At 38.8% G+C, this 23807-nt stretch overlaps 1 protein-coding gene across 2 annotated transcripts in view; it reads right to left on the reverse strand.

Annotated features, from left to right (window-relative positions):
* Positions 1 to 23807, reverse strand: part of HECW2 (HECT, C2 and WW domain containing E3 ubiquitin protein ligase 2) — a 384249-nt gene that overhangs the window by 159731 nt on the left and 200711 nt on the right. The window lies entirely within an intron of this gene.

Genomic DNA, 23807 nt, shown 5'->3' on the forward strand with positions numbered 1-23807 from the left:
ACACACACACACACACACAGACTGGGCTGATGTCAGACAAGCTGACTGCAATCACAGAAAGGGGAGCTTGCTATTTGATTTACTCAGAATACAGTGGTCACTACCTGAGAACTCCAACTTACCATTACCATAAATCAGACAGAGCATTCATTTAGGTTACTGAAATGGGCTTACAGTATTTTAACTAATCCACAGTGAAATTTGTGGACTTGTGATTTCAAACTGTGAAAATGGACTAAAGTTTTTTCAAATGTATTATAGCTTTAATGAAAATCCAAACATGCAGTTATCAATTCAGAAGTTATTTTCAAACCTGACTTTTAATGTGAAAATAGATACAATCATCAATCTAGCTAATGCTCTTGTCTTATACTGGAAAGAGTTGGGGTAGGGAAATCCCCAGTTCGGATCCATCATTCTTTAATGGAGAAAGAGGCTTTCTGAAGCTGTTAGCCCACCTGGGTCAGCAGTTGCAATTACAAAGTGCTGGTTTAATGTAATCAAAGGCTATAAGACCATCTCTCTCCAGCAAACCTCCAGGAAAACAAGACAAAATGGTCTTATATGTCAAGTACATTTGCTGTGAAAAGATGCAAACTAGATTTAAGCTGCACACTATATTTGACGGCTGCAATTACCTCTCTATTATTCCCTTAACCCAGACGCAGTTTGCCCTGAAACTTCGAAGGGCCACAGAGCTTTGGGCTGATTCTGGAATTGGATGAGTGAATATAGCAAGCCAGGCACTCCAGGATCACCATCACCCTGTCCAGGCCTCTTCTGGACTTGTAAACCCAGCCCAGTTTTAGAACAAATCACTATGACTTTCCAGCGTCCTAGCAAACAACAATAATAGCAAGTATGCTCAGAATGGCAACTATGTGCCAGGAACACATAGGAGATGCTTTTAAAATAGTATCAAATGAGTGCCACTGTGCTGTAAGAATAAGGTCAGTAGTGTCATTAGGCCCATGTTACAGATGATAAAACTGAGGCTCACCGAGAAGAAGTGATACCAGCCAGGATTTGAAGTCTCATCTGAAAGACACTTAAACCCGAGCTCTTTTAAGATACTCTGCCTTCCTCAAACAACACTCTTGAAAACACCAGCAACCTCACTAACTTAGGTGGCCAATGGGTCCACAGTGGGCTCAGTCACCACTGGGAGATAAGAAAAATAAATCTAGGCCAGGAACCATGGCTCATGCCTACAATCCAAGCACTTTGGGAGGCCAAAGTACGAGGGTCGCATGAGGCCAGGAGTTCAAGATCATGGTGAGACACCATCTCTACAAAACCTTTTTTTTAACTTAGCTCAGTATGGTGGAATGCACCTGTAGTCCCAGCTACTCAGGAGGCTGAGGTGGGAGAAGCGCTTGAGCCCAGGAGTTCAAGGCTACAGTGAGCTACGATCCTGCCAATGCAAATCAGTCTGAGCAACAGAGTGAGATCCTGTCTCTAAAAAGAAAAAGAAAGGAGAAAAAGAAAGAATAAGAAATCCAGAAAGAATAAATATATTTCCTCTTTTTGGCATCAAAGTTGGCTACAGCCGGCCGGGCGCGGTGGCTCAAGCCTGTAATCCCAGCACTTTGGGAGGCCGAGACGGGCAGATCACAAGGTCAGGAGATCGAGACCATCCTGGCTAACACAGTGAAACCCCGTCTCTACTAAACAATACAAAAAACTAGCTGAGCGAGGTGGCGGGCACCTGTAGTCCCAGCTACTCGGGAGGCTGAGGCAGGAGAATGGCGTAAAGTCGAGGGGCAGAGCTTGCAGTGAGCTGAGATCTGGCCACTGCACTCCAGCCTAGGTGACAGAGCGAGACTCCGTCTCAAAAAAAAAAAAAAAAAAAAAGTTGGCTACAGCCTATGTACAACAAATAGACTTCTTAACAACGTAAGCCTCTCTGTTTTTATCCCCAGGTAGGGATAGAGTATGTAATCTTGAACTCTTGACTACTTTCTAGTTACGGACCAACAGACTCTCTGTTGGGTAGGAGACTCACCCACTCTGCTTATGGTGCAGCTGTTACTATCACTCACTCCCTGGTCTCTGAATCCCACCTGCTGCTCCTACCACTCTGGTCCTGCAAGCCATGATTCTTTGCCTTCCAAATACCATAACATTTGGTACATACAACACTTTACCTGCACTCTAGGTTCTGGATCACCCTTGTATTACCAATGCCTACATGTGACAATCTATTTTCCTATATGGAGAAAACCTACTTCCCCCCAGCATAAGACACTATCATAATGGAATTAGATTTCCCGGCTAACCAAGCAAGAAACTAAAAGGCAGGGCAACAGTGGTTGATGAATGTCGGAGCTTCGATTTCAAGCCATCCCACATGTATTCTTTCATTGGGATGGTAATTTTTTAAGCACAAGTAATTCAGCCAGTACTACTTTAATCATAGTAAATTATTATATTGAGAAGGTATATCCAGAGTATCATAAATTCACATATGCTTTCCTTTCTCCAAACCACACCCCGTTGTGGTGAAAGTCGAGCAAAACCAACAGGAACAAATAAAAAGGGGAAGCACATTAACAACAACTTTTTATCAACAAAACACTCTTATGTTTTTACTTACTATGATATCATATGGTGCTAGGCACTGGGAGGTAGCTATGAACAAAATAAGCATAGCCCTTGCCTTCACAGAGCTTATATTTTAGAGAGTAAAACATTAAATAAATAGAAAATGAATTCTTTAATTACAATTATGACACATGCTTACAAAGGAAAAAGAAAACATCCTCAGAGTATGAATGGGCCGTCAACATGACGTGGTCAGGAGAAAAAGAGAAAGCTCACTCAAGGCATTGGCATATGAACCACGCTCTGAAGGGATGAGGCTGGTGAAGGAGAACAGCATCTAGAAATTTCAAGAATTGATGTAAAGGAGAGAAAGGGAAGCTTAAGAATGAAGGAATGGAAATTATCCCCCAATCACCTTTCCCATTTCCATCAGATCTCCTACTGCAAGCTCAACTCATTATTACAGTTTCCAACATTCAAAGCTACTGATCTAGCAAGGATGGGTAGAAATGTGATTTATGGATGCTGAATGGATTAACTTTACACAATTAAAGACATCACTTAACTAAAGTAGCTCATTTCCCAAAGCTTGCAGAATATTTATTGAGAGTAAAGCAGGGAAGAGCAAAGACATAGTCCTCAGATTACAACACAAATTGGCAATAGAAAAATTCAGCAGTGTCTCCTCCACCTATCTTTATGCTGGTACAAAAACACAAACTAGAATCAAGGTTAGCACATCAGGAAGGAACAACCTTTTTCCTGAAAATCCCATTATGAATTTCCTTTGTGTTTTGCATTTTGCATGCCTCTGAGGCTGACATCACTCATATACATTACTGAAGCCTCACAGCATGTGTCTGCCTATCTGCTGCAATTTTTATTGGAGACTTCTTCTTCCAACCCTGTGTTCCTAAAGCAGCCAGAGGAATGCTTGTCCCGTTGTCACTCTATTTTCAGATTCCCAAAATCTTTCAATGGGAATACACATCATTCCGTGTATAAATCAGAGAGCTTTTTGAAAATATACACAGAAGTGAGGTAGCTGCTAAAATATCAAGGGTAGGACCTCAAATCTAAACCCAAGTTGACATATGTGTACAAAATACATGTATTTTCAAATCTGGCTTAGAAAGTAGGCCATTAAATTCACTAAAAATGATCATGACTATTATTTGTTATGTTATAAAAACTGAATACATGCTAGGCCCTATAAGTGTGTACACACACTCACTTAATCCTCAGAGTAACCAGAGTAACAATCCCTATGTCATAAATTAAGAAAACTAGGGGATAGATTGAATAACTTGTTCACAGAAGATCACATAGCTAGAAACTAGCTGGATTTCAAATCTTGGGTCTGTGTGACATCAAAGCTTACCCATACTTTTGCCACTCTTCTACAGCTTCCCCCCACAATAACTACCTACCATTCACAGAATGTCAAGAATTACGCTCAGTAATTAAGAATCATTCACTGAAAGAATTCTCACAGTAATTCTGAGAAGTGTCCTCAACCCCTAGATGAGGAAACAGAGCTCAGAGAATTCCAGTAACTTGACCAAGAGAACACCACAGCAAGGCTGAAAGGTGCAGAGGGAGATTTCCCAGAACCCTGCACAATTTCAGGAGAAATCTGTGTGGTACGATGAGTTTAGTAAAAGTAATTAAGGACTTGTTGCTTTCTCAGGGTTGTTCAGTTTTATCTGGGAAATTATCAATATGCTTTGGAAGAGAAGAAAATCCCCAAAGGACTGATTTCCTCATCTTAGGTGGACAAGGAAATCCCTCTAGGAATGTGTATTCAAGCCAAAATATCAGCATTGTGATCCATTACTTCCATACACAAATATAAATGACCCTCAGTTATCTATGTTTAACAGATCAATACCCACAAGCAGATGTAATGTGCCAAAAACTCTGAAAGCTATATACCAATTAGAATAAACGTAGTTCTTTTCCCTTCACCTACTTCTACCACAGAATTAAAGACCCAGCTATAGTAGTATCTGCTTTATTTGACTGGCATATGTCTTGAAGATCTTAGGATGTAATATTTTTCCTCATGGGAGAATTTCATATTAATATCTATGAGCATTATATTTTTCCTTAATGGTGAACTTTGTGTTAACATTGCATTAACTCCATATTAATGGAAACACAAATGTTTCCAAGTGAAATATTAAGGGGTTTAAATGCAACCCCTCTTCTCTAATTCAATTTATAACTCTTTAAATGCACAGTTAATGGGTTCTTCAGCTATGTTATTTTTCATTCCAAATTAAATTATATTATTGTAAACCAGGGGGAATTTAAGAATAGGTTTTAAGCATGCAAAAATCTTCAATTAAGATGAAACTATTTAGTAGAGAAGGATGTAAAATTACTTTACCTGTACATTTATGTTGTTTCTGTCTGTAAAATGGGAACATTACCCTTTTCCAATAATGCTTTGCATATAGCAATGAACACAATAATATACCCTAGAGATGCTCTCCTGAAATAACACACTCAGAGACTCTAATAGATTCACATTAGTGAACAAAATTGGCATTTATACTTTACCACCATAGTGTATGATTCAGAATTAAACATATCACGCAGATTCCCACATGCTGAAAGAGTAGTTCTTAAATTTTATTGTGTCTTAGAATCATCTGGGACTCATGTTTAAAACTCAGACTCCATAGATCAAACCACAGAAATTGTGATTCAGTAGGTATAGGATGGGTCTTAGGAGTCTGCATTTTTAATTTTTAATTTTTGTGGGTACATGGTAGGTGCATTTATTTACATGGTACATGAGATACTTTGATACATGTATACAATGCATAATAATCACATCAGGGTAAATGGGGTATTCATCACCTCAAGCATTTATCCTTTCTTTGTGTTAAAAATAACTCAGTTATACTCTTAGTTACTTTTAAATGTACAATAAATTATTGTTGACTATTGTCACCCTGTTGTGCTATCAAATGCTAGATCTTATTCGTTCTATCTAACCGTATTTTTGTACACATAAACTATCTGCACTTCCCCCCGCAACCCACTACCCTTCCCAGCCTCTGGGAACCATCATTCTATTCTCTGTCTTCATGAGTTCAATTGTTTTCATCTTTAGCTCCCACAAATAAGTGACAACATGTGAAGTGTGTCTTTCTGCCTCTGGTTTATTTCAGTTAACATAATGACCTCCAGTTTCATCCATGTTGTCACAAATGACAGGATCTCATTCTTTTTCATGGCCGAATAGTACTCCATTGTGTGTGTGTGTGTGTGTCTGTGAATATATGTGTATATATATATGATACATATATATATCACATTTTCTTTTTCCATTCATCTGTTGATACAAACATAGGTTGCTTCCAAATCTTGGCTACTGTGAACAGTGCTGCAGCAAACAGTGCAGATATCTCTTTGACACACTTATTTCCTTTTTTTTGCATATATACCTAGCAGTGTAATTGCTGGATCATATGTTAGTTCAATGTTCACTTTTTAGGAACCTCCAAGCTGTTTTCCATAGTGGTTGTACTAGTGTACATTCCTGCCAAGGTGTACAAGGGTTCCCATTTCTTCATACCTTCGCCAGCATTTTAAAAGCCATTTTAACTGGGGTGAGATGATATCTCATTGTAGTTTTGATGTGTATTTCTCTGCTGCTAGATATATTGGAAGTCCATTGTATGTTGTTTCTTTTCTCCTGCTGCTTTTAGCATCCTTTCTTTATCCTTGACCTTTGAAAGTTCCATTATTAAATGTCTTGAGGTAGTCTTGTTTTAGTTAAATCTACTTGGTGTTCTATAATCTTCTTGTATTTGAATACTGATATCTTTCTCTAGATTTGGGAGGTTTTCCGTTATTATCCTTTTGAATAAACTTTCTACCACTATCTCTCTCTACCTCCTGAATAAGGCCAGTAACTTAGATTTGCCCTTTTGAGGCTGTTTTCTAGATCTTGTAGGCCTGCTTCATTCTTTTTTGTCTCCTCTGACTGTGTATTTTCAAATAGCCTGTCTTCAAGCTAATTCTTTCTTCTGCTTGATCAATTCTGCTGCTAAGAGTTTCCGAGGCATTCTTCAGTATGTCAGTTGCATTTCCAACTCCAGAGTTTCTGCTTGACTCTTTTTAGTTATTTCAAGCTCTTTGTTTAACTTATCTGATAGGATTCAAAATTCCTTCTCTTTGTTTACTTGAATTTCTTTTAGTTTCCTCAAAACAGTCACTCTGAATTCTCTGTCTGACTGATCACAAATCTCTGCCTCTCCAGGATTGGTCACTGGTGTCTTATTTAGTTCTTTCGGTGAGGTCATGTTTTCCTGGGTGGTCTTGATGCTTGTGAATGTTCTTCAGGGTCTGGGCATTGAAGAGTTAGGTATTTATTGAGGTCTTTACAGTCTGGGCTTGTTTGTACCTGTCTTTCTTTGAAGGTATTCCAGATATTTAAGGGACTTGGGTGTTGTGATCTTAAGTTTTTGGTCACTGCAGCCATATCTTCATTATAGGGCATCCCAAGCCTAGTAACAGTGTGACTCTTGCAGACTCCTATAGGTACCACCTTGGTAGTCTTGGATAAGATCTAGAGAATTCCGTGGATTACCTGGTAGAAACTCTTGTTCTCTTCCCTTACTCCTCCTAAACAAATGGAGTCTCTCTCTCTCTCTCTCTCTGTGTGTGTGTGTGTGTGTGTGTGTGTGTGTGTGTGTGTGTGTGTGTGTCTGATGAGCTCTCTGAACTTGAGAGGAATGACACACAGACTCCTGTTATCACTACCACTGGGACTGCACTGGGTCAGACCTGAAGCCAGCACAGCACTGGGTCTCATCCAAGGCACATGTTAACCACTGCCTGGCTACCACCTCTGTTCACTCAAGGGCCTAGGGCTCTACAATAAGCACAAAACTAAGCTAGCCAAGCTTGTGTGTTTTCCTTCAGGGTGGCAAAATCCCCCTAGTCCTGGGCAGGCCTAAAGATGCCATCTAGAAACCAGGGCCTAGAGTAGGAAACCTTAGGAATCTACTTGATGTTCTATTCCACTGCAGCTGAGCTGGCACCCAAGCCACAAGACAAAGTCCTTCCACTCTGCCCTCATCTTTCCACAAACACAGGCATTTCTCCCTATGGCCACTACTGCCCTAGGTCCATGGTAAGCACTGCCTGGCTACTGCTGATATTCATTCAAGGCTTACAAAGTTCTTCAGTCAGCTTGCAGTGAATGATGCCAGGCCTGGAACTCTTCCAGTGGGCTCCCCTCTGGCCCAGGGTAGGTCCAGAAATGCCATCTAAAAGCCAAGACCTAGAACTGAGGACACCAGTGAGTACTGTCCTCACCCATTGTGGTCAAGCTGGTACCTAAGCAGTAAGACAAAGTCCCCTTACTCTTCCCTCTCCTTTTCTCAAGCAAAAGGAGTCCCCCCTCTTAGCTGCCACAGCTGGGAATCTGCTGGGTCATACCTGAAGCCAGCATGACTTTGAGTCTCACCAAGGACCATGGTGAGTACTACCTGGGTACTGCTGCTGATTATTTAGGGCCCAAGGGCTCTTTAGTCAGCAGGTGATGAATCCTGACAGGTCTGAGTCCTTCCTTTCAAGGAAGTGAATTCCTTTCTGACCCAGGGTGTGTCTAAAATGTCATCCAGGAGCTAGGGCCTGGAAGGGAGGCCTCAAGACTCTGTCTGGTGTCCTATCCTACTGTGGCTGAGCTGGTATCCAACTTGCAAGACAAAGTCCTCTTTATTCTTTCCTCTCTTCTCCTCAAGTGGAATGCAGGGGTCTCTTTTGGAACTGTGAGCTGTGCTGCCTGGGGGTGGGAGAGGGATGGCACAAGCACTCCCCTGGCTACCCCAGCTGGTATCTCCCTAGGTCACATGCCCCCAAAGTCTACTGGCTCCAAGCCTAGCACAGCACCAGGACTTGCCCAGGAATTGCAGTCCTTGTGGCCTAGACTGCCTTTAATGTTTATTTACGACCCCAGAGCAATTTAACCCATGGTGGCGAGGCTTGCTGGGATTCAGCTTCTGACTGCTAGAATGAGTGACTCCCCTCTGGCTAGGGCTGGTCTAAATGCTCCCTCTGTGGGTGCCAGCTAGGTTCTGCCCAGTGCTGCTTTCTGCTGTGACAATGCAGCACTGCATTTCAATGAAAAGTCCCAGAACACTGCATTCTCCCTCCCCAAGCACATAGATTCTCCCTCTGTGCCACTCGCTGCTGCTAGAGGTTGAGGGGATGTAGTGTCGGCATTGAAAAACTCTCTCTCCCACCCTCTTCAGTGCCTCTTTCAGTGATATGAAATTAAAACCAGATACTGTGATTGCTCACCCAATTTTTGCTTCTTATGAAGGTGTTTTTTTGTGTGTGGAGAGTCGTCCAATTTGGTGTTACTGTGGTGAGGACAATCAGTGGAGGTTTCTATTCCACCATCTTGCTCTGCCCCCTAAAGTCTGCATTTTTAAACAGTTACCTCAGCTAATTCTGACACAGGTACTCTTCGAACCACATTTCTTTCATTTCTTTTTTTTTTTTTTTTGAGACGGAGTCTCGCTCTGTCACCCAGGCTGGAGTAGTGCAGTGGCCGGATCTCAGCTCACTGCAAGCTCCGCCTCCCGGGTTTATGCCATTCTCCGGCCTCAGCCTCCCGAGTAGCTGGGACTACAGGCGCCCGCCACCTCGCCCGGCTAGTTTTTTGTATTTCTTAATAGAGACGGGGTTTCACCGTGTTAGCCAGGATGGTCTCGATCTCCTGACCTTGTGATCCGCCCGTCTCGGCCCCCCAAAGTGCTGGGATTACAGGCTTGATCGAACCACATTTCTAAGAAACAATGGTGTAGAGTCTTAAAATCCAGTAGACCATGTATTAATGTACACGTATAGGTACATGTCATTTTTGATTTTGCATATTCATTTTATTAAACTCAAAAACAGACATACATCTGTACCTGCACTGTGTCTCTTACCTTAACAGCTCACAATTATTATGTTCAATCTACTTTTAAATAAAGAATAAAAGAGCATAGTAAAAGGACAAGCAAGGACAGGAATAATGAAGACAGAAAGGGGCACTAACATGAGAACAAAGTTTTAGGTTCTATTTAAGCTGAGAACAGTGCTCCACAAAATATGGACCATGGGCAAGTGCTGGTCTACGAATTGGTTGTTAATAATCTGAGATAGGTCTAGAAACTGCCTGGAAGCTCTTAGAAACTTTTATAGAAATTTGTCAGAGTAATTTCATGTCTATTCAATCTAATGATAAAATTTGGGGCTCATATTTTGTAGATCTTATATTTTATTCCATTTCTTTTTCTACTAGTTTATTTTTACTCTATTTTACCTAAAAGATCAATGTCCATGATGGGTCCACAGGTAGTCAGTGAAGCATTGGTGAACTCTACAGAGAATAATTGGCCTTCTTGGTTAGTCCAGTGAGCCTCTCCTAACCCAGGATTTTAACACAAAAGTGAATATCCTCAATTTCTCATAATTACTTACTGTGAATCTGTCAGCAATGAACGATCTCTGTTTTCTGTGAATCTACCAACCTCTTTTTAGCCTGTATCCCCTTTTAGAATAACATTTTAGTAACATTTCTTAAAAGTTTACTTTCAACAGTGTAAAGCAGTACTTTTTCACTTTTATTTTTCTTTTAATTTTCAAAGAGACCCTTGAGTCTTAACATTTGAGGATTCAGTGACAAATGCTATGATTGTATTAATATCTGTACCCTATCTATGTATTTTTGCTAACACGAAACTATGGTCTCAGGCTATTCTCAAAAAGCAGGTCCTTTAACTGCTTTGCTCATCTTAATGCCAGTTCCCTATCAACTATCTAATGACTTTCTTGATATGTGGCAATGATAACAGTAATAAGAAGCACAAAGTATCAGTAAATTATTCTAGTCATAAATACATGGGACACGGGTCTCATTTTGCGGTTTCCCTGCCTCCTAGTAAACTTTGAAACCTAATTTTCTCCCTTGTTGAAGACCTGCATTGTAAACAGTATTAAAGTTAAATGTTAGATATATTCTTTACGGTTTCTGCTTCCTGGTTGATATATCCCTTGGTGGTCCCCTACAGTTTCTACTTTTGGTATATAAGTGTTGCCAAGAATAACATTTTCCCTTTCCAAGTTAAACATGGTGTTTATAAAAGGTGTAGGATGGAGAACCTGGAAGTATGAATCTGTGCATACAATGGGTAAAGTCACAATAATAGCAACCACTTTCCCAGCTGCCAAGATCTCTAGCCAGGAAGAATAAAAACGAGGATTTTTTCCTCCCTACATAATTGTGTCCCCCTTTTAGAAGAGTTAGGAAGTCAACCATTAAGTGTCCAAATTTGCTTTCTGATGCTTACTAAATTTCTGATGCACACTAAATTTGTTCATTATATTTGCTTAACATTTTTTTAGAAGCCCAATTTTAGCCATTTTCTCATGTAATCAGTTAACTATATGGCTAAGAACTCTCTGACAGCTTGTAGGCTGTACAGGACAGCTTTGGTTCTGCGGCCAAAAATGGACACCTTTTTAGCTGTGTGAGGTTGGCCAAGTGATTTAACTTCCTAAACTTTAGTTTTCACATCTGTACAATTGGGATAACGGGGCACGGCCAGTACAATTTTGAGAGGATTGTGAAACTACATAAAGTCAGCAGCATAGGGCCTGGTGCAGAGTCCATGCTTGCAGCAGTAAAAGCTCAGATGTGAGTGTTGTTATTTTTAACAAGGAAGACTCTAAATCACTGAAATAAAATCTAGCAAAGTTCTTGGAATTTTCTCACTCTGACAAGTACACTAAATAGATAAAGGATAGTCCACCAGGAAGGCAGCTGGCTAGATGAACTGACCTCTGGTGTCTCCTTGATCTAGGTTATCTGACATGCCCAAACCATGCTCAAATTCAGTACTTTGATTGTAATTCAAGTAATATCTTCGGAGAAAAAGAATTGCCTGTTTTCAATTAACCAAAGGAATTATAATTATGTTAATTTCTTTTAGTGTACCACATACATTTGTTTCAGCAATCACTTTGGGAAAGGTTAAGTGGAGCAAATATAACTAAAATCACAGGACATCTTTGTAAAAGTAGATGGCGTTCATCCAAAATGCCCTTCCTGGAACAAACTGTAACAACTTGATTCACTCCCGCCCTTCCCTACCAAGCTATATTTAAAGGCCCGTAAGCATTTCCATCATAAACTGCTGTCATCAGGATTTGTAATTTTACCTTCTAACCTATTTCAGAGTTTATATATAAACATCTCAAACTTAAAAAAAGCTATTGTTTTTAAAATTTAACAACTTCCTTCAGTAAAGGATAAGCGTACAAGGGGAAACAAACAAAAAAGTAATGATTATACGTGAAAAAAAATTATCTGCCATGGCTTGATAAGCAAAAAAGGTGCATGCCCAAGAAATATGTGTCACCAAAGATTATGTAAATTCAATGGTGAATAATATGTCATGATTCAGAATAATTAGAAGCTAAATAACTGTCCAGAAATTAATGAAAAGGTAAATTATGGTACAGTCATATTATAGGGTATTATGTAGCCATCCCATGATATTCTCAAATAATTTTTAATAACATGGAAAACATTCATGAGATAATAAGTGGAAAAACATACTGCAAAATTGTATGTTCAATATGAACTTAACTGGATTATAAAATAAACATACATACAATCTATATTTAAAGTTGTAAAAGAAATATGCCAAAATGTTCATAGTAGTTACAGCTTGGCAGGAAAACCTAAGTTCTTTAAGCTCGTCCATAATTTCCAAGTGGCCTACAATGAACTTGCATTACTTTACTAATCAGAAAAGAAAGGTTTCAATGTGGCTTAGTGTCACAGACAAATACAGAAACAGTAATACAGGAAAAAAATGAAGGTTGGCATCTCTCTCCTATCTTTCCACATCCTCTGCATTACCCTTGCAAATCTATCTTTAATTATCAACTATTTTGACATTTGAAAAACTTATTTGTACTGTGGATTTATGAAATACTCATTCAAAAAGAAGTTTTCATTTATCAAGCAGTTTCCCCAAAAACTGACCTTGTAGCTATCCACAAAGTATTATCAACAACTCATGTCTCAAGATTCTAAAAAATACAAGTATCATCCACCATAAGGTCACCTCTAGGGGACAAAGCATAGATGTGGGATACATTCAGTAAGGGAAGGGTGAAAAAACAAAAAAAAGAAGCAAATACGGCACATGAAAACTAGTTTTGGCTGGGCGTGGTGGCTCATGCCTGTAATGCCAGCATTTTGGGAGGTTGAGGTGGGCAGATCATGAGGTCAAGAGTTTGAGACCAGGTTGGCCAACATGGTGAAACTCCGTCTCTACTAAAAAATATAAAAATTAGCCAGTCGTGGTGGTGGGCGCCTGTAATCCCAGCTACTCGAGAGGCTGAGGCAGAATTGCTGGAACCCAGGAGGCAGAGGTTGCAGTGAGCTAAGATCGTGCCACTGCACTCTAGCCTGGGCAACAGAGTAAGACTCAGCCTCAAAAAAAAAAAAAAAAAGAGAAGAAAAAGAAAACGAGTTTCAATCTGTTGAGCTGTTGTACTCTAAACTTCAAGTATTTAGCAGTTACCAACTTAAAGAGAACTGTCCCAAATGGAATTATGATATCAATTTAAATCAAACACAAATATTAAAAGAATTCAGAGTCCCAGTCTATCTTAGGGACTCTGACTGGAAACAGACTGTGTCACACAGTCACACAGACAGACACACACAGAAATCACACGGCAATCAATCATTGTGAGCATTCATGATCACCGATATTTCCAGTTTCTCTATAAACTTTAATAGATTCTACTTTTACTTTTTCATGGAGATAATAGTTTTTGCCAGTTTGTGAAGTATTTTTTTAATTTCACAGCTTGTTACCAATGGGTTTTGAAAGAAAAGGAAGTGGTAACCTTTTTCAAAACATCAGGATGGGTAAAAGACTGGCACAGGGTATACTTGAGAACCAAAATTGATTATTAGTGGGAACACAACAGTGGAAAAAGATGTGGATACTGGTGTCACTCAATGGCTAGGAAAAATGAATCAAACATGAGAGGCGGGAAAACGTCTACAGAGAAACATCATCTATTTCAATTCTTCTGATGGAGATTGTCCAGAATAAAGTGAACTAGCCTCTACTTATTACTTTATTACAGTTATGCAGATATTATAAATGACACTTGTTCTATGTCACCAATGCCACACATTTTTCCAAGGCTGATGAACATGTTCTTAAAGCTTATATGTCTACCATTCAAAGTACTTTCACTTGTGCCTTCTCATGCCAGTTAGGAAAATCTGGTCCATTTGGATACACTGTCAGGTCCAATTCCCTCTATTAGTCTAAGTTCCTTCAGGATCAGAACCATATTTCATTAATCTCCACATTCCTAACAAGTACCTAATGGTGGGAAGGGCACAATACGTGTTTTTGATTAAAAGAGTAATAACACATTCTGAATCTTAGCTTTTATTTCCCTCAAACTTTGCCCCAAACACCAGAAGTGTGAAGTACTTCATAACTTATTGATCTCCAAATTTGTGTATTTAAGAGCAACTATTTAAATAACAATTGAAGAGATACTGAGAATGTAACAGACAAAAAGCCACATCAAAAATAATCTCATACTGAGAAGTAAAAAACAAGAATCCAACAACAAAACATAAATTAAAATAGATTTCCAGTTGGGCACAGTGGTTCACGCCTATAATCCCAGCACTTTGGGAGGCCAAGGCGGATGAATCACAAAGTCAGGAGTTTGAGACCCGCCTGGCCAACATGATGAAACCCCATCTCTACTAAAAATACAAAAATTAGCTGGGTGCAGTGGTGTGTACCTGTAATCCCAGCTACTCAGGAGGCTGAAGCAGGTATCAATTGCTTAAACCCGGGAGGCAGCCACTGCAGTGAGCCAACATCACATCACACCACCACACTCCAGCCTGGGCAACAGAGCAAGACTCTGTCATTTAAAAAAAAAAAAAGCCCGGGCGCAGTGGCTCATGCCTGTAATCTCAGCACTTTGAGAGGCTGAGGCAGGCGGATCAACCTGAGGTCAGGAGTTCGAGACCAGCCTGACCAATATGAAACCCCATCTCTACTAAAAATACAAAAACTAGCCAGATGTGGTGGCATGTACCTGTAATCCTAGCTACTCAAGAGGCTGAGACAGGAGAATCTCTTGAACCCGGGAGGCGGAGGTTGCAGTGAGCCAAGATCACACCATTGCACTCCAGCCTAGGCAACAACAGCAAAACTCCATCTCAAAAAAAAAAAAATTAATACATAAAAGTAAATGAATGAATTAATTAAAATTGTTTTTCATTCCTTTGGGTAAAAATATAGAGTTACAAACTCTGTAAAAATTGTTGTTTGATCATACTCAAATTTCATAAACATGCCAGGGAAGTTTTAATAACATTAATTCCTAAATCAAAGGGAAACCAGGTTGGCCAAAGCTATCCACTAGTTAGTGCCAGGGAAAAGTAGCTTAAACTTTCAGTGATTAAACAATGAGTAAATTCTGAGAATCCCGAACAGAGAGTTTCAAACACAACCTAAGAGGCAAATTATATTATGGTCATTTTAATTTTTTTGTCAGTTTTAAAGTTACCTATTTGCAACAATTGTATTCTTGATATAAGGTACTAAAAAGTGTCCTGATGCAGTGCATTAATCTGCTCTCATGCTGCTCATAAAGACATACCCCAGACTGGGTAATTAGTAAAGGAAAGAGGTTTAACTGACTCACAGTTCCACATGGCTAGGGAGGCCTCACAATCATGGTGGAAGAGCAAGGGACGTCTTGCATGGTGGCAGGAAACAGAGGGCTTGTGCAGGGGAACTCCTCTCTATAAAACCATCACATCTCATGAGACTTATTCACTATCATGAGAACAGCATGGGAAAGACCCACCTCCATGATTCAATTACCTCCCACTGGGTCCCTCCCATGATACGTGGGAACTGTGGGAGCCACAATTCAAGATGAAATTTGGGTGGGAACATAGCCAAAACATATCACGCAGATTTTCCTGAAATATCCTCAGCATAATTAATGCATGAATGAAGCAAAGTTTCCATTTTACAAATTCCTCACGCAATAACAATTGCAACATCTGAAAGCGCTTAAAATAAGTTTTTCTCACTGTTTCTTACCAGCAGATTAAGTCAATACTGCCAAGCCAAATTAGAAAATGTGAACCAAACAAACAAGCAAAACACAAAAGAGAAAAAAGAAAAGAAAATCAACAAGTATATATTTTCTTGGCACAAGTTTACTCAGATGCAGTCTCACAAAGCATTTCTGCAATTATTGTAAAACCAAGTTTCACTGTGAAATCTGTGTTCAGATAGTTTTGCACATATTACTCTAAGAGTAGCAAAATCACAACTGTCTCCTCTTTGGCCTTTCTTTGGGTTGTGAATCAATGGGACTGCCATAAGTAGAGCAGAGTAGTTAAAAATCCAAGCTCAAAAGTGAGATTCCTAAGTTTAAATCCAGGCCCTACCATGTCATCTTTTTGTCATCTTGGCTACGTCACTTTAACTCCCATTGCCTAGGGCTGAAATAGCATCCATACTGCACCACCACTCCCATACAGACACACAATTTCATACAATGTGCTTTTATTTATGAAAAGAAACATGGAAATGATAAAGAAGAAGCCACCACAAATGGTTACCTACACAGAGAATAAGTGTTCAGAGTGGAGATACCAGGGATAAAATATAAAACTACTCTTAAAACACTTTCTTGTGTAGATTTCCTCATTGGCCCCAATAGAATATTTTCAAAACCCAACAATTCATTAGAACACATGAAAAAAATGTTTAAACATGAGTTAAAAACAATATTAAAATATATGTAGCCCCTAACTAAAAGTAAACCTCATTAGTCACAATTGACAACTAGGGCACCAATGCCCACATATTCTGAAAACTGTCAATGAAAATTAAAGAATTAAGCCTCGTTTTGCTTTTCTAGAATGAGTAGTTTTTCAAAGGTACTAAGGGGCCATAGCTAATGAGGAGAAGTACTTTTTATGTAAGAATTCCAGGAAATAAGTATAGAAGGAATAAGAGAATTACAAAATTCATAATTTTTCAATGCATAAGAAAATAACATATTTGAAAACATTAGACAAAAAAAAAAATCAATGAGAAACATCCTAATGAAGAGATTATGCTGCCACAACTTGAACCCATTAATCAATCTTAGCATCACGAAGAATGGGGCAGCCAAACTCTTGTATAACTTTTGATGGAATGCAACATGAAGTACACAGCACCACCAAAGAAGCATCCTTGGGGAAAAACATGAACTTGATGATATTCAAGACCCTTTTGGTTAAACTCCAATTTATAAGAAATAAGGGAGTCAGTGGAACAAGTTAAAAGACACTACCAGTGAGCAAAAAAACAAATTCAGAATGTGGGACATTCTCAAGGACAACAGAAACAGCTGTCACTGGCACTGTGAAAAATGAAAGGAAAAAATGATAGTGAAAAGAGATAAAACTAATGCGCTCTAAATAATTATCTTCTTTATTTATAGTTCAAAAATAGGCAAAACTAACCTACAGTTTTAGAAGTCAAGCCTTAGGGAGGCTGTGATTGGAACAGAGTATGAGGAGGACTTTTAAGGTGCTGAGAATACTCTATATCCTCATCTGGGTGGCAGTTATACGGGTCTATACATATGTAAATGTTCACCACACAGTACACTTAAGATTACGGCATCTTAAGGACTTTCCTAAATATGTGCAATTCCTCGATAAAAACAATAAAAGAGGCATAATTAACCTATGGTGTTTGAAGTCAGGACGATGGTTTACCTTTAAGAAAGAGTGTTACTCAGAAGATGCAAGAGCCATAAATGTATGAAGATTTTACTTCTCTGCATGTATGCTATTCTCCAGCAAAAAAAGGATGAAGGGAGGAGGTACTGCTCTATATTAAAGGTGACATAATAAATTGTTAACTGGATTTTGCTTAAATCAATTGATTTTTGAGAAACAGTGAAATTTTAATATTAGATCATTATTGTGTGTAACAGTAAGTATAATCATGACATTTTGCTTATTTAAAAAGTTCATAAGGGTGAAGCAGCTGTCCTGTGTGGCTATTTAAGTCCCTGCTCAGTTCACTCAGTGGTTGGATAACAAATGCACAAAGATGTGCTTAAATGCACTCAATCAGTAAGTCTCCCAGCCTTTGCTGATGGGCTGTGTGTGTTTGATGGATCACTCCTTCAGTACTCTAGCAGTTTATAGCTCTTCCTTAGCTTTTACTTCCTGCTTGCACAGAGCCTGAAGGTCAGGCACAGAAGAAAATAAGGTATCTCCTGGGTATGCACACAGCCCTTTGTATGCATCTGGCTTTCCCAATTCCCAGGAACATATTTGAGCTTTTCAAAGCCTCCTATGCACATCTCTTTCTCTATATTGTCCTTTTCTGTTTTTTGTTTTTGTTTTTGTTTTTGTTTCTGTTAGTCCCCTATGTGTTCCAAGTGGTATCGCCACCTCAGGTAAGTGCAGTGTTAAACAACTGCCACCGGTTGTTTTTGAAAAGTGTTCTGGTGATAGGGCTGTTTGCATCAAGGAAGCTATGAGCCAGGTTAACGAAAGTCTTGCAAATGGGGCTTTTCCAGAGAGCTGCCAGACACGTTAGCTACTGACAATTCTCTAATAGGGATGAGGTTGTTGGGGAAGCTCCAAACCCATTTTGCTGCCGTTAGTAGCTTGTAAGGTGTGTTTGTTTTCATGACTACCATGGTTGCAGAGCTTGTGGCTTTCAGTTATTGCAGAGTTGGGGAGACAGGAATGATAAAAGGCAAGTTGTAATAAAATGTTACACAGCCAAAGCCTACTGTGCTGAGTTCAACCTGTTTCTTGAATAAATGCTCCTCATGTACTTGAAAGCTTTTGGCTGATTTCTAGAGTTCGAAAAAAGTTGACTTTTGCAATTTTCTCCAGCATTTTCGTGGCTTTTTGGGGGAGCAGCATGTGGTGGTGGGGGGGTTCTTACTCTACCATTCCCAAAGTGCTTCTCCTCACAATCATCCCTTGAAGATTAGATCGGGGTAAGAAAACCCCTGATCTAAGCCCCGTAGGAAAACCCTACTGGGCTTCTCAGCTGCCATTTACAATAAGCACAGTTGCTTAAAGCATGATGCTCTTTAGAAAGTCAAAAGTCCCTTAAGACACTGTTCTGTGACCATGAATCTCACCGATCACCCCACATGATTATCACGTCACTGAGTCTAAGGATCAGTTCAGCACAAAGTCATCCCTCCTACTAGAAAAAGTATTAAAATCAGCATGTCCTACTAACCATGTGGACTATGACAGCAGCTTCTGTGAAGGTTTTATCTTCATTTCATAATGCTTTGGTGCCTTAGCTGTTAATAAGTTGTAAATCAGTATAGAAAAATAAAGTAAAATCAATGTCCATATAAAATTCTACCAAAAATCAACCAACAGTGAAATTTTCAAGCAGGTCACTGGTTTCTCGTAGCGTCAGGATTATAAAGAAGCAGGTTCCAGTCTATTAATAGCCAGAAAATGTCCCTTATATCATAATAAATAAAAGTAGAGGAAAAGTTCTGGGAAGTCAGGAAGCAGACATTTGCCTCCTACCAGGAGGGCAAGAGTTTCCCAGAAATCAGACCCAGCTGAGGTTATAAGGGTCACTGGTAAGGCAACATCCCCGTGATAAGGTTCTCTGTGGACCATGACTGTAAGTTTAGTGTGATATAAAGAAGACAGCTTTCCTAAACTGCCAGAGGTGTACTGTCTACTGCAGGACACAGCTGACATAGTCTTCAACTAGTTTAAACTGAAATAAAATTAAACATAATATTAAACAAGACAAGACACTGATGTGATTTAAATATATACATATATGTATGATTATTCATTACAACACTATTTGTTTGTAATAGTGAAAATTGGAGACAATTTAAATGTCCACTACTTAACCCATCAAGTATACCAGTTAATAAATTATGTTACAGCTTAACAATAAAAGTGTGCACATATATAAGAATGGGACTCTTTCTATGTTCTGACCTGGAAAAATCTCAACAATATATAAGTGAAACAGTCAAAGTGTAGAACAGCGTAAATATTTTGCTATTTTTTATACTAGAAGAGGTGAAAATTTCTATAGTTGTATTTGCTTATTGATATACATGTATGTATGTGTATATATATAGTATATGTGTGTATATATATACATGTGTGGAATATATCTCCATCCAATATGTATAAAAACTTTGAAAGAACAAACCTGAAAATAATGAGCATTGTTACATGTGAGGAAAAAAAGGGAAAAATTTGCAAATGCATGAGAGGTTGAAAGGAAACTTCTCAAACTACTTTTTTGCATTTAAAAAGTTTTTTGAGCCAAATGACTACATTACTTAATCCAAAAAAGGCCTCTGGTTATTCACATAGGGCAAAAAAAAAGTGTAATAAAATTATCTTACAGTTTTTTAAAAAATTAGAAACTAGAGATGTATTCAAATTTTGCAAATCCCTAGTTAATGAAGTCCTAAGTAAACCCCAGAAAGAATTTCTGAATAGGTATATAACATGAAAAAGGATAGAATGAGAGTTTGTACAATATGACAGTGGATTGTATTCTCTGTCTTGTAGCAACATCTGCCCTATTTTGTCTTCATTATTTATAAATATTCTGGCTTTAAAAAGCATCTACAGCAACTGACTCCAATGGAAATGGCACTTGCTTTACATGAATGTTCTAAACCAGGGTAGTTGGCATGATAACCCTGACCTTTAGAAATGTAACCAACTTCAATATTAATAAAAATGATATTACAACTGGTAGCAGGACCACAAGTAGCTTTCATTTTATTCATTCTATTTTCTGTATTTTACATGTTTTTCACTAAGCTTGACTTTCATGATCAGGGATAAAACTATATTTTTCATAAGACAGGTGGCTCTGGTGGCAGTATGGGGCATGAATTGCAGCAAGAGGAAATTGGTGGCAGAAACACCAGTCAAAAGAATGGTTGAAGGTAGGAGAAAGATAACAAAGATACGAATAAAAGTTGAAGCAGTGGAGCAACATATAGACAAGTTGAAGAGGTTAACTGACCAGGCCACCTGGATGCAAGTGATGAAGAAAAATGCAAGAATAGTCTTAAATGTCTGATTTGCATAACTGCTGCCAGCACCATTAAAGAGGCATATGAAGGGGGATGAAGGATGTGGTCAAGTTCTGTTGGGGCTACAATGAATTTGAGGAGTCTGAGGCCCATCCAGGTGGAGATGCCAAGTCAACAGCTAGAAATACAATAATGGCACTCAGAAAAAGAATGAAGATTGGAGATGTAAGTGTATAGGAATTGACTGAATCCATGGGAATAGATGAGATTGTAGGATGCCAAGAGCAAAATTAGAAGAAAAGAGCCTAGGAGAAAAGTCTGTGGAACACCAATTTAGGTGGAAGAAGAGATAGCAAAGGACAAAGCAGAAATAACTTCAGGCAGGTAACTAGAAAAGAAGGGTCTTAGGAAAGACTAAAGAATAGACCTTTCTAAGAAGGGAGCAGTGATATCAACAGCATCAAATACTGCCAAGATTTAAGAGGATAAAGCCCCCACTTCACCCAGCTGGCAATGACAACATATCCAATGGCTTCAGTGGGGCAGTGACAGTCAAAAGTTGGAGTTGAAAGCTAGGCTGAGGTGGGCTGAGGAATAAAATGGAAGGTGAACATTTCAACTAAGAAAACTAAATCATTCAATAGTAGCCCTTCACATATCATTCATTTCAAATCCCTAAGACGTGAACATGGAAATCATATTCTCATTTATTTCATGGCAAAGGGTTAAACAGTTTAGTATAGTGGTTAAATATATTCCCTGAGTTAAAATCCTGTTTCTATCACTTGTGTGACTTTAGGCAAATAATTTAACACCTCTGTGTCCCATATTACTTATCTGTAAAATGGCAATGGGAATTGTACAACCTCAACAGGTTACTAAGGGTTAGATGAGGTGAGCAACTAGCTTAGTGCCTGCTCACTCATTCAGATGCTATTGTATTTCTTAACTCTTCCATCTGTGTAAAACCAAAAAGAAATTAAATCTTGACCTTCCTAATTGAAGGTCGGATTGTTTAACAATCTCATTCGGCATTGTTCATTAACCTGACCCATTCACTTGGCAATAAACATTTATTAAGCCCTTTCCATGGCCTTTAATTTACTGGAACCCAGGGACAAAAAAATAAAATAAAATGATTAAGGCTTGATCCTAGCTCTCACAGGCTACATAAAAAAATTCTTTTAGGCTGAGCATGGTGGCTGATACCTGTAATTCCAACACTTTGGGAGGCTGAGGCAGGAGGATCACTTCAGTTGAGCCCAGGAGTTTGAGACCAGCCTGAGTAATATAGAAAGACCTCATTTCTACAAAAAAGTTTTAAAATTAGCCAAGCATGGTGGCATCATGAGTAGTCCTAGCTACTCATGAGGCTGAAGTGGGAGGATCACTTGAGCCCAGGAGGCAGAGGTTGCAGTGAGCCGAGACAGCACTGCTATACTCCAGCCTGGGCAACAGAGCAAGACCCTGTCTCCAAAAAAAAAAAAAAAAATTGTTTTAATCATAAGGTGGCAAATAAAACAACAGAAGTCTGAAGAGTTATTCATACATATTTACACAATGAAATGATGAAAACACTTATAATGCCCCTCCCTAGTATTTTTTACATTCCTTCATTATGACATCCTGAAATAAGGTTACAAAAAACAGAAACACTAGGCTGACAATTGATTAATTTCTTTTACACGCTTTATAAAATGTTAATCACTTCTCCTAAATACTTTTACTTAATCTATTTTTCTGTGCAATTCTCAGTAACTTCATGAAACTAACAATAAATCTCCTGAACCACCTGTTAGATGTTTTTTTATTTTCTTGCTTCTCTTTCTTTCATTTTTTTTTAGTCAGGGTCTTGTTCTTTCACCAGGCTGGGGAGTACAGTGGCACAATCACAGCTCACTGCAGCCTCCAACTCCTGGGCTCAAGCCATCCTCCTGCCTCAGCTTTGCAAATATCTGAGACTGTAGGCACCAGTTACCATGTCCAGCTAATTTCTATTTGTAGAGACAGGGCCTTGTTATGTTGCCCAGGTTGGTCTTGAACTCCTGGGCTCAAGCAATCCTCCCGCCTTAGCCTCCCAAAGTGCTGCGATTACAAGCATGAGCCACTGTGCCTGACCTGATGGTTCCTTTTCTGTATCTCACATGCAATTAATCATAATCTCATTTAATTAAGACAGTAAAAGCCTTCCCCATCTTACAAACACCAGGTCATTTACTTAATCAGAATATAAAAGCTCTAGTTACTTAATGAAAAGTATTCAATAAACTACTGAACATGGAGATATTAAAGCAAATTTTTAAAATATGATCTCACTAGAAAGTAATTTTCCATCTTGCAGAACTTCTTCCTAAAATCATGTATCATTGGCCATCCCTCTCAATTAACAGTCTTATACCCTGATACCAAAGCCTCTTATTAAAAAGAGCACTCTACTCACCTAGGTAGGACGCTAAAAGACCTGGGTGGCAGGTCTCAGAGAATCACTTTTGTGATCTGAAGCTAGTCCTTTAACTTCTCTGGAAATGGAGCGCATGGGGACTGAAAATACTTATTCAGACCAGTCATGGTGGTTGAAAAGAAAATCCAAGGATATTTTTATATAAGCTGCTCTTCAAACTGTCAAGTGCAATATAAATGCAAATATAACTTGTCTAGATTAAAATAACTACTGTAATACATGGGTTTTGGTTTTTTTCCTAATTACTTAGATCAAATTGGTCCAAATGAAACTAACTTGATTGGAAGTCTATTTATCAAAACCTATTAGGTATGTTTCATTGAATGTAAAATGCCTCATTTAATGTGAAAAATGTCACAACAGTGTAGAGTTGTGTATCTAGAACTTCTTCCTATTAATATACATAAATGTGCCACCTCTACACTCAACTCTGAAACTGTTTAGAAAGGAGAAACTTAGGCTATAACTTCATGAATAATCGGACTAATGAGATGGTAGAAAGACTAATTTATTAAATAACTATTTACTGAGTGCCTACTTTGTGCCAGGACCTTAGGATACACGAGTGAATTCAACAAAGAATAAAACCACCTGCCCTCATGGAGCTTACGTTCTAGCAGGAGATGGAAAGGGG

The sequence above is a fragment of the Theropithecus gelada genome, chromosome 12, assembly GCF_003255815.1.
Source record: "Theropithecus gelada isolate Dixy chromosome 12, Tgel_1.0, whole genome shotgun sequence".
In the NCBI taxonomy this organism is placed as follows: Eukaryota; Metazoa; Chordata; class Mammalia; order Primates; family Cercopithecidae; genus Theropithecus; species Theropithecus gelada.